Source organism: Pan paniscus, chromosome 8, assembly GCF_029289425.2.
Source record: "Pan paniscus chromosome 8, NHGRI_mPanPan1-v2.0_pri, whole genome shotgun sequence".
Lineage (NCBI taxonomy): Eukaryota > Metazoa > Chordata > Mammalia > Primates > Hominidae > Pan > Pan paniscus.
The window spans coordinates 57,377,811-57,390,772 of record NC_073257.2 but is presented as its reverse complement, the minus strand read 5'-3'; positions in this window follow the sequence as shown (position 1 = coordinate 57,390,772).

Here is a 12,962-nt window from a genome sequence, read left to right as displayed (position 1 = left end):
AAAAAGCAGAAACTTCAGTAGATGCAAAAGAAAACAGGATCACATGAATAGTAGATATTTTAACTTACTTTGCCACTTCAAAACAGATCAAATCAAAAAAACACTTAATAAACTAGAATTTATTGATCGATCACTGACTCTGAACTCTTAAAATAGACAATATTCCAATTTTTCAAGTACACATGAAAATTGACCATATGGTAGGCCACAAGAATACTTCTATACATTTCAAAGAACAGAAAAAATACAAACAAAATTTCTTGAGCAATAAAAATAAATTTATTTTAAAAATGTAATGGTTTTTATTGCCAGGAAATTAAAACCTTTAAACAAGGTTTTCAAAGTTGTACTCTCTATCAAAAGACTGGAAACAACTAGTGAACACACTATGGTACATCCACTTGTAAAAAGAAGTGAGGAATATTTACATATAATGTGAAATGAACTCCAGGAATTACTACAAAGTGGGGAAGAAACAATTTGCAGAAAAAATGCATATAGTGTGCCATTGTTTACTGAAGAAAGGGGTAGGTAGGTAAATATATATACACACACATATATATGTGTATATATTTGTGTATATGTTTTTAAATGGAAATATAAGTCCCCAAAGTAAATACAAATGGCTCCTTAACCTGCTTCTGGGTTGATCAGCACTCCAGCTGCAGCAACTAGAAAAAAAACAGATAAATTCTTATCAATAATATTTAAATACCTGTCAGAGAGCTATGGAAATAAGAGAAAGTATATGAGCCAAAATTCCAGATGGGAGAAAATCTCTGAGATAAGCTGACAATTTCCCTCTGACAAAAGAAATAAAAGAATATCTAAATAAATAAGGAAATATTCTATGTTCATAGATTGGAACATACAATATTCTTAACATAGCAATACTTCCCGATTTGGCCTATAAATGCAATCCCATTAAAAATTGCAGGAAATTACATTGTAGTTGTTGACAAACTGACTTTAAAGCTTATATTGAAAGGCAAAATACCTAGGGCAGCTAACACAATACTGAAGAAGAACAAACTTGCAAGATCCATACTATCTGAATTCAAGATTTACTATGAAGCTGTACTAATCAAGAAAGCATGGGATTAGTGGAAGAATAGATAGACACATGGATCAATGGAACAGAATAGAAAACCCAGAAATAGACTCATGCAAATGTAATCAACTGTTCTTTGGCAAAGGAGCAAAGACAATTCGATGGAGAAAAGATTTACTCAACAAAAGGCTTGGACAACTAACATCTGTAAGAAAGATGCAAACCTAGGCATGAACCTTAGCCCCATTCACAAAAATTAATTCAAAACGGATCATATATCTAAATGTAAAATATAAAATTATAAATATCCAGATGTAAATATAGGAGAAAAATCTAGGAACCTTGGTTTGGTGATGAGTTTTTAGATAAAATACCGAAAGCACGATTCATGAAAGAAAGAAAAACTTAAGTTGGACTTTATTAAATTTAAAAACCTATCCTCTGTCAAAGAGACTGTTAATAAAATGAAAAGACAAGCCACAGATTGAAAGAAAATATTTGTAAAATATTCATATCTGATAAAGAACTGAGAGTCAAAATGCAGAAGAAACTCTTGAAACTCAACAATGAGAAAACAACATAAATAAAAACTGAGCAAAAGAACTGAACAGACATCTCACCAAAGAAGATGCACAAATGGTAAATAAGCATATAAAAAGAGCTCAACAGTATTTTTCATTAGGGAGATGCAAATCAAAACAAGATCCCATGATACAAAATGCCTGGATATAAATTGACAATGAGATTGGGGGTGAACATTAAATATAAGTTTTCAGGCAGAACTTAGACTAAATGAAGGTTAAAAGGGTAAAAGTACTTTACATAATGGCTATATGCTCTGACAAAAGGTTGAAATTAATTATGGTATGTTTTTAAACAACGATGGAATTAAGCTAGAAATTGACAACAGAAAGATAATTATAAAAACCCCAAATATATGGAAGTTAATACAATTCTAAATATTCTATGGATCCAAGAAAAAAATCCAGAAGGGACACTAGAAAATGTTTTAACCTAAATTATAATGAAGGCTACTTACCAATATTTATGGGATGAAAATAAGTACTTACATAAAAATATATAGCATTAAATGCACATATTAGAAAAGAAAAATCCTGAAATCCATTATTTAAAATTGTATTTCAAAAAGTGAAAAAGCATAAGGCAAGCCCGTGGAAAGGAAAAGGAAATAAATAATAAATATAAGAGCATATATCAAAAAAAAAACAAGCATACTGTGGAAAAACAATCAACAAACCTAAGAGCGATTTAAGATTAATAAAACTGACTAAACCTCGGAAAATTGATAAAGATAAAAAGAGAGGGAAACACAAGTTGCAGAATAAAAAGGATCATCCTTATACATATTATAGATATCTGTAAATTATGACATACATAAGTTCTGAATATGCTGATATATGAATATTCTGATATACATAAAATTGAATCTTTCTTTCCGGAAAGAAATCCCTGGCAACAGATGGCTTCACCTGTGAATACTTACATACATTGAAGGTAGAAATATAACAGTTTTGCAACAAACTCTTCCACAGAAGTGCGGTAACAGATGGGAACATGTCCTAATGCTTTTTATGAAGTCAGCATACTATTGATTCTGAAGTCTGACAAGGATATTAGGAAACAGGGAAACTACAGGCCAATCACTCTTACGAATATAGATTCAAATATTCTGAACTAAATATTAGCAAGTACAGTCCAACAACATAAACAAGATAATACTTTATGACTAGATGAACAATTCTGGGTATGCATGCATGCTTTGCCAACACAAAATCAAAAAATGCAACCAATTGCTTTAATAGAAAAAGGAGAAAAATTATATGATCACCTTGATAGTTGCAGAAAAAGTATGTATTAAATTCAATGTCCACTAATGAGTTAAAAAATTCCTAGCAAATTAGAAATAGATGGGAATTTGCTTAATCAGATAAAGAATCTACAAAATCTCTGGTTAAAATTATACTCCATTGCAAAATAATGGAAAATTTATTCTTGCAATTAGAAACAAGCGGTGCTGCTACATCACTTTTATTCAACATTGTACTGGAGGCAGTGCAATAAAGCAAGAAAAATAAATAAATAATTTAAGAATTGAAAAGGAATAAATCAAATTATTATTTGCAGATAATATGATCTTGTTTACCTAGAAAATTCAAGAGATTGTAGAGAAAATCTGTTAGAATTATTTGATTAATTATATTAGCATTAGTAAGTGACTTTAGTAAGATCTTTGGAGATAAAGTTAATCTATGGAAGTCAATTGTCTGTCTATACCAACAACAACAAAAATCCAAAATTAAATTTTAGATGTAATTTATAATAACATCAAAAATATGAAATACTTAGAAAGATGCAAAGGATTTCTATACCAAAAGTAAGAACTTTACTGAAGAATTAAATTAGACCTAAATTAATGAAAGAATATATCACACTTATTGTCAAGAGTCAGGTTTCATAAAAAAAATTATTACCAAGTGGGGAGAGTAAATTGACAAACCAATTCTAAAAATCATCCAGAAATGCAAAAAGTCTAGAATAATTACAACAATCTTGAAGAAGAAAAATAAAATTGGAAAACATTCTACTGCCGAATGTAGTATACTACCAGATATCAGGAAGTACAGTAGAGCAGATCTGAGTGAAACAGAGGAATGCATAAGAGTCCAGAATCAAACTCACATATATTTATGGCAAAGGTGACACTGAAGTTCCTTGGAGGAAACAATGGTCTTTTCAAAAAATGTCCTGGGCATAGAATAACTATTGGTATTGGCAAAAATAATGAAACTAGACCATGCGCTTTCACTAAACACAAATATCAATTCCAGATGGACTTCAGATCTAAATGCAACATGTAAAAAATAAAACTATTTGGAGGAGAACATAATAATATGTATTTGAGATATTGGGATAGGGAAAAAAATTTTCCCCCTAAAAATAGACACAAATACCACCGTCCATAAAAGGACAAAAATGTGATAAATCAATCTTTACTAAAATTTAAGAATTTTGTTCATCCAAGGCAACCTTCAGAGTAGGATGAGATACTTACAACCCATATAGTCAACAGAGGACTTGTATCCAAAATATATTTTTAAAACTCTATAAATTAATAACAAAGACATTTTAAATTCAATTTCCAAATGAGGGCACTTAAAAGTCCACTTGACCTATATGCTGATTCTTTTCACTGAACCTCAGTTGTGCAGAATTACATCTCTCATAATCTCTGCTCCAAAACACACTGTCATCATTGATCAATGCATGACTTTCCTTTATTCAGTTAATTTTTCATGTATTTCATAATGTAATACATCATTACACCAGATAATGTAATACATTCATACAACTACTCATTTATAACTTTGACTTTAACCTACCTATGCATAACCATAGTTTCTTCCCCCTTCCCATCTCCCTGCCTCCTCCAACTGGTTAGGCATCATCCCAAATACCATGTTCTTTTTTTCTTAGTTTTCTTTTTCTTTGGTTTGATAGCATCAATACATATTCCAAAAGTGTGTGTTTATTTTTGATTTAATTATTTTTAATTTCATGAGAAGATTATCATGTTGTAAATAATTTTGGAGGTAACTTTTATCATTTAATATTATACATATATATATATATATATATATTTTTTTTTTTTTTTTGAGACAGAGTCTCACTCTGTTGCCCAGGCTGGAGTGCAGTGGCATGATCTTGGCTCACTGCAACCCCCACCTCTCTGGTTCAAGCAATTCCCCTGCCTCAGCCTCCCACGTAGCTGGGATTACAGGGGCATGCCACCATGACCAGCTAATTTTTTTGTATTTCTAGTAGAGACAGGGTTTCACCATGTTGGCCAGACTAGTCTCGAACTCCTGACCCCAGGCAATCCTCCTGCCTCGGCCTCCCAAAGTTCTGGGATTACAGGCGTGAGCCACCATACCCAGCCTAATATTATATTCTTAAGATTCACTCACACTGTTGTCATTGTTTATTAATTTTGACTGCTACATGATATTCTACTTTGTGAACGTGCCACATTTTATTCATCTTGTTTCCTCTTATGGATGCTGGATTGCTTCCAGGTTTTTGCTATTATAAACAGTGTTGTTACGAACATTCTTGTATGTGTCTCCTCTGGTGTATATATAAGTATTCCTCTGGGGATGTGTCCTGTGGTTTAATTGGTGGTCACAGTGTATGTGAATAGTCAACTGTATGTTTGTTTTACATTTAACAGTTTTCTGTTTTTTGCAGTTTTTCCAAAGTATTCAACATACCATATTTCATTAATTTTTTTTTTTTTTTGAGACAGAGTCTCACACTGTTGCCTGGGCTGTATGAGCATGGCTCACTGCAACTTCTGCTTGCCAGGTTCAAGTGATTCTCCTGCCTCAGCCTCCTGAGTAGCTGGGATTACAGGCACCCGCCAACACGCCCAGCTAATTTTTTGTATTTTTAGTAGAGATGGGTTTTCACCATGTTGGCCAGGCTGGTCTCGAACTCCTGACCTCGTGATTCACCTGCCTCGGCCTCTCAAAGTGCTGGGATTACAGGTGTGAACCACCGTGCCTGGCCTCATATTTCATTAATTCTAACATGCACTTTTTACCCAAATTTTAAGTTATCTGTAGTAGGAATATTCTTGAAATCAATGACATCTCATGGTTTAATTGTTGGTAATTTTTCTGAGTGATACATAAAATTGTTGGTTGCCTCAAAACTGACAATGTCTTAGATTTGATAAATATCTCTTTCCACACATGCATTTCATTTACCCCCTACTTCATCAGTTTACAAAGTATTACATTCTATAATTAATGTAAGTACAACTGGCATAATCAAGTGTGGGGAAGAAGACAGCTGGCCCTTGGAAAGACATACAGAATTGGTGAGGAAGGGAGACAGTCATGAGAGGAGTCATGCTGGCAGCGCTCCCCTGCCCTGGGCGGCAGCCAGGATGCGTTGTGGAGAAGAGAGAGTGTGTCCATCTGGAAGGGGCCTAATGGACATGGTGGAGAGTTTCCATGATATCCACAATCATTATAAACTGTGAAGTGCAGCACACATTCTTATTATAATACTTAATCATGGCTTTCCTCCATGTGGAGCCATGTAAGCCATCTCTTTTACAGGCTGGACTAGGAAATCCTCAGGCAGGTAGGGTGGCCGAAGGGTCAGTATCAGGTAGCTGCCCTTGGGCAGAGAATTCTAGTTTTCCTTGGCCTGTTTCAATGAGTTTGGACCATTAACAAATCCTATCCCCAAATCACTTCTTATTCCATTCCTTCAAAAACCAGGAAGAGTAGTAAGACTCTTTAAGTATGCAAGGTATTACTGAAGTAGTCCAGAGGAGTGCTACTGGATCTTCAGCATAAGCTTATTTTTATTCATTAGAAACCAGATTTTCAGACGGGTGTTCATGATTTGGATTAGCTTCCTGTGCTCAAATATGACTAGCTTCACAGTGCTGGGTGATTGCAGTAAAGTAAGAAGGTGAACTGAAGGGCTTTTCTTGTGGCTTCCAGTTCTTTTGTATCTATGGTTTGGGGTTGTGCATTTTGAAACTCTGAATCTGAAGATTTAAAATTGTTTGTACTTTCCAAATCAGGAAGGCAGCATCATGCTTCAGAATGACTCAGTGTGGCCAGGCATGAGTCCGCATCCTAGCTGTATCACTTCCATGCTGAGCCTGGGGTCTTCACTTTAGGCCAGCCCCATGGTACTGTTGCAAGGACAAATCACCATCACTATGGCAAGGTATTCTGCATGCTGCCTGCATGTAGCAAGCAACTAATAAATGTCACCATCATCATATTTCCTTATTGTCTAAAGACAACAGCAGGGTGGAGGCATTGGCCTCTCATCCTCTGAAAAAGAAATCCGCTGTCAGAGTGATTAGCAGCAAAACAAGAAAGTCTGGGATGCTGCCAACACTTTCCCTGCAGTTTTCAATTTCTTTTTTTCTAGGAATAGAAGCAGAAAGAATAGGGGAAAATGTCATTTGGCAGATAATCTGCCCTCCTCCAGTTTTGTTTTATTATTATTTTCCTTCAGGCATCACATCAAAAAAATGGGGAAATTATTTTCTAAAATTTCTTAGCTCAAAAAAGTAAAACCACATTTCTCTGTGGCCTCTGGCTTCCCTGAGCATATTGCTTTGGCAATGCTCCCTGCCTCCACACCAGGCTCCAGAGCTCTCCTCCTTCCCCTGGTCCTCCCAATGTGCCAGAGACACAGCAGCAGCACCAAGGGCCAAGACAAGGAAGGCAGGCTGGGCTGATGCCTTGACACAGATTCACTGAGGCTAGAATAAAACATTGCAGTAATGGTGGCTCTTTTAAAAAATGTGTTCTGCAAATTACATCAGTGGATTTCAGAAAAGGCGTTCTGACGAATTATAAGAATCGGTTAAAATATAATCACTTTGCAATTTAAATAAACAAACTCATTATTGTATTATTTAACCCTCACAGTGACAATATAAAGAGACATTTATTATCCTCACTTAAATTGAAGACACTGAGGCTTAGAGAAGTTGAGTGATTTGTTAAAAAAAAAAAACAGAGCAAGCAAGGTGCAGGGCTAGAACTGAAAACAGTTGTTTTACAGTCTCTGGTTTGCCAAGATCTCAGGATTTATGTTACGAAAGGTCTCAGCTATATCACCCCAACCCCAACTCTCCACTGCTGCTTTCTTAAGATTGCAAGAAAATGCAGTAATCCTACAAGAAAGTGTGGAAGAAGGAATAATAAGGAATAAGGAAGGAAGAAGGAAGGAAGGAAGGAAGGAAGGGAGGGAGGGAGGGAGGGAGGGAGGGAGGGAGGGAGGGAGGGAGGGAGGGGAGAGAATGGGAGAGGAAAGGAAGACTATATAGTCTGCTGTGTCTACCAAAGAGGTATCTGATATTCCTCCAAACCATGAGAACGATCAAGCTTTTTATCATAAGTTATCTAGAACGGAGAGCATAGATTTTACATAGCACAATGCACAGAAAACCTTTACCAAAATTCTCTTGAGATAACTCTTTTTCTCCCTAAAGTTTTACATCCAAACACCTGCTGAGTAGCTCTCCCCCATCTTCTTGTAGAGTCCTGTCTCCACTGTGCCATTTCCTTGCTGACACACACTGGGCTCCCCAGAAGTCTGTGCTCCCCACCTGTGATCCTCCTGCCAGGCACAGCCACCTCCAGCCCCATCCACAGCTTTGGAATTGGAGTGAACAAATCCTTCAGGATCCTACCTGTAAGGCTCACCACTCCTTTTAAAAAGCAGGGAGAGACAAGAGGAGCTTCCTGAAAAAGGGAGTACAATTGGTTTTAGACAAAAATAATAGAAGTGCAAGAAGAAACTAGAAAGGGGGGTAAGGCACCGGAAAAGACTTGGGATCAGTGGGCCAAGGCCTGGGCAAGTCGAGGCTGAAATGAGAAAAAGAGAGCTGATCATGGCCTTGGCCAGGATGAGACACAAGCACCAGGAACCAGGAGTGATGTGTGGGAGGGGGCGGGAGAAGGAGCTGCCCCAACCACCCGCTTCTGAGTCTCCTGTTGACTCTAATTAGTGGGTAGAGGTGGATCCTACTTAGTAAATAAATGCACTTGAACCTCAAAGGACATGTCCTGGGTGTGGGGCCCTGCTCAGGACCTAGAACAGCCCTTTTCTGTGGGGAGTGTAGGAGAACCAGGGGAGTTGGGAAGCGGGAGTGGCTATACCATGGCTGTCTCTCACATTTAACTTGGCGATTCTAACATCTCAATTGTCAGTGACATGAAAAACAGAAGAAAGACTCTAGGAGGTAAGCCACTTATTTGTGGGTTCCTAACATTTTGGAAATTTGGCTGTTGTACAGACTTTTATTAAACCCTGACCTACACACACACACACACACACACACACACACACGTGAATAGCTTTATAAGGAATTTTTCTAAGCCTCAAAAGGCATTTAGGCCTGGCACCTCCCGCCCCTGGGTATCCTGGCTGTGAGAGGAGGAGAAGGGGAGGTGATTGGAGTTTCCCTAGTTCACTGAAGGTAACCACTCAATGCTGTGGGCTTCCTGTGCTGAGCAGTGAGCTCTCTGTTCCCTGAGTCACTTTGATCACAGGCTCTTGGAGAGTTTAATACAAGGAGAATCCTGGTGGCTGCTCTGCTCTCCGTGGCTTCTTGGGAATTCAATAGATTTACTGCTTCTTGGTTTGATGAATTAAGAGTGGTGAAGTTTGGTATTATGGCATATCCACTCCATTTGCCACATTTGACAACAGCACACTGTAAAACTCACTACAGGCTTGTTGAGTGACGGTCAGAATGCATCACGCAGGAGTGAATGAATGAATGCATGAATTGAAGGGTTCCAGTATGGTTTTTGCACTGAGATTGGTTTTGGCCACAGGCTTCACAGATCCTCAAGAGTAGCACAATCACTCAGAGCCCTTGCAAGTTGAAGCTGGCCCACGGGCCTCTGATAGAGGCTGCCAGGGAGCCTCCTGTCTCCTTCTGTTTGAGGCTGGCAGCAGGGCTTCCTAGGGGAGGAGACTAAGCCACACCAGACAGATGCACCCTGACTGCAGCTTACTGGGCATGGCTATGGAAGGAGCACGTTTTCATGCAAAGGGAAGTATGTAGGCCACACTGGGACCCTGCCAAGCATTCAAGGGTTTAGCAACAAGGACTCTCAGAACATCTGCAGCTTCTCTGCCTTTGTGATCTCTTACTGAGCCTTTCTGTGTCTGTCTATGGCAGAATTGCTCAATCTGACACTTGGGTTTGTTAAGAAGTAACATAAACTAAGTTAATTTTTAAGTAATTAATAATGAATACTGTTAGAGAAATCCACCCCCGTTAAGTAAAAGCCCCAGCTGCTAATAGGTATAATATGTTACTAATTGAAACATGGTATAATATGTTACCACCCGTGGTGTAATATGTTACTAATTCAAAAGTGATAGAAAAATAAAATCTTTTGACAAAAATGTAAATCTGCCAAGTTTGACCCAGGAAACGCTGACTTTGTTGAAATAGACATAAGCTGAAAATCAAAACACAATGGCCCTGATAGGAGCACCCATGAGCAGGAGAGTGGTCAAGCCCCAGATTCTCCTTGCTCCCTCTGCTGAGTCCAAATTTGTTAGTCTTGGTTCCCCAAAGATATATGTCCTTGTGGAAAGTGAGGCAGGAATAACAGCCTAAGAGAGGCATTGGCAGGGGCTTTGAGGCCTGGGTATGGGGGATGGGCAAGTGGAATGGGCAACACAGTGCAGGGGCGAGAGCCTGGGCAAGGCAGGGATGGGCAGGGAGGCCTGTGGGTGGGGGCATGGGCAGGGTGGGACAAGGGCAAGAGCCTGGGTGAGGGGGATGGGTGGGGGATGGGTAGGGTGGGGCAGGGGAGAGAACTGGGTGTGGAGGGGCACTGGGGAAGAGGGGAGGCAGTGGAACGGCTGGGGAGGTAGGGGAAAGAGCCTGGGTGCTGGGGGTATGGGGAGATGGGGTGGGGATGGGGAGGGTGGGACGGGCGAGAGCCTGGGTGAAGAGGGTGGGTGGAGAATGGACAAGGTGAGGCAGGGACGAGAGCCTGGGCACAGGGGGATGGGCAGGGGGCAGGGACGAGAGCCTGGGGGCAAGGAGAGGAGAGGTGGGGGTGGGCAGGATGGGGTGGGAGGCCGGTGGGCGTGGTTTGCTGGGAGCCTGGTGGGAGCCAGAGGTGCTAGTGGAGGAAGGGAGTGGTGGCCTAGAACGGATCCAGGGAACTGTACATGGCAGAGCAGGGTGCCTTGAGAAAGGACCTTCCCATCAGGGGACACACAGGCAGTTGGACACAAGATGATTTTAATGTTAACCACCATTAAACAAGCAAGGTAACTTTTTAGGAAAATATGATTCTTCCATCAAGTTTTATTATCCCTAAAGAGGCTTTTGGCTTCGAATCCCTGCACTTGGGAGTTTGTGAATTTGTGCGGTGTAACAGGGTATTTTACTTCATCTTCCTTTATGTATTCCTGGTCATTAATGAATGTAAATATCTGTTCATATGAGCTTTTTACCAGAAGAGCCTTCTGCTCTGTGAAGAGCATATTCATGATTTTTTTTCTCCTTTAAGAAAAATACGGTGATACGGACTTTTCTTATAGATTTAAAGGCGTTCCTACACATTACGTATCTATGTTGATACTGTCGGTTGTGCATATGACAAATATTGTTTCCCTGTTTAAAACTACTTCACTTAAGGTGTCCTTTGATGATCAAAAACTTCTAATTTTAAAATTTAGTCAAATTTCAGTCATTTTTTGTATGTTTTGGTTCTTGTTTAAACTTTGATGTCTACAAATTTCTCAACTATATTTTCTACTAAAATTTTGTTTCCTTTTTAGGCATTTAAAGTATTAATCTGAAATATATTTTTATGTACAGAAGTGACCTGAGATCAGGATGAAATTTTACTTTCATTTATTTGGATAACCATTTTTCAGCCCCCTTTCTCTCCTTCGCTGGCCTGGTTTGCTCACTATGTTTCTCCCATACCAAAGCTCCAATATGCACAGATCTCCTTGTGAGTTTTTAATTTTTTTCTTCTTGATAATATATTTTGGGGCCAATTCCACACTGCCTCAGTTATTATGGGATTGATACTGAGGAGGACAGGATTCCTTTCACTATTTTTTGAAATATCCTGGTTATTCTTGGAACTTTATTTTTTCACCTAAATTTCAGGATCAGTTTGTCAAGTTTAAAAAAAAAATCCTGTTGGGACTTGGATTGGAGTCACAGTGAATCTATAGATTAACTTTTAAACAGGTGATAGTCAAGGAGTTGTTTCATTGTTATGATCACCATATATATCTCTAGTTACTTAGGCCATCTTTAATGTCTCTGCCATCTAGAATCTTCTCCTGGAAGATTACACTTCTTGTTAGAATTATTATTAGGTTCTGCTACTCTTATTTTTACCACTTTAAATGGCATTTAAATTTTTTTTCTTGACGTGGATTTATTATTTGATTTGGTGAGTATCCCAATTTGAAATTATATTAACTTAGTTGATAAAGCAAGGAATTTCTTACAAATAAGACAAGGATTCACAACTTTCTATTCATGTTGAATTTCCATTGATACACATATTTGCCTTTACTTCAAATTCCAACATTTACAGGCAATGATAAACATGAAGGTTTTTTGTTTGTTTGTTTTTTATTACTTTTTAAATTTTGCTTTAAGTTCCAGGATACATGTGCAGAATGTGCAGGTTTGTTACATAGGTATACATGTGCCATGGTGGTTTGCTGTACCTATCAACCCATCATCTAGGTTTTAAGCCCCGCATGCATTAGGTATTTGTCCTAATGCTCTCCCTCCCCTTTCCCCAACCCCGTGACAGGCCCTGGGTGTGTGATATTCTCCTCCCTGTGTCCATGTGTTCTCATTGTTCAACTCCCACTTATGAGACAGAACATGTGGTGTTTGGTTTTCTGTTCCTGTGTTAGTTTGCTGAAGATGATCACTTCCAGCTTCATCCAGGTCCCTGCAAAGGACATGATCTCATTCTTTTTTATGGCTGCATAGTATTCCATGGTGTATATATACCACATTTTCTTTATCCAGTCTATCATTGGTGGGCATTTGGGTTGGTTCCGTGTCTTTGCTACTGTAAATAGTGGTGCAATAAACAAATGTGTGCATGTGTCTTTATAGTAAAATGATTTATATTACTTTGGGTATATACCCAGTAATGGGATTGCTGCATCAAATGGTATTTCTGTTTCTAGATCCTTGAGGAATCACCACACTGTCTTCCACAATGGTTGAATTAATTTACATTCCCGCCAATAGTGTAAAAGGGCTCCTGTTTCTCCACAGCTCACCAGCATCTATTGTTTCTTGACTTCTTAATTATCACCATTCTGACTG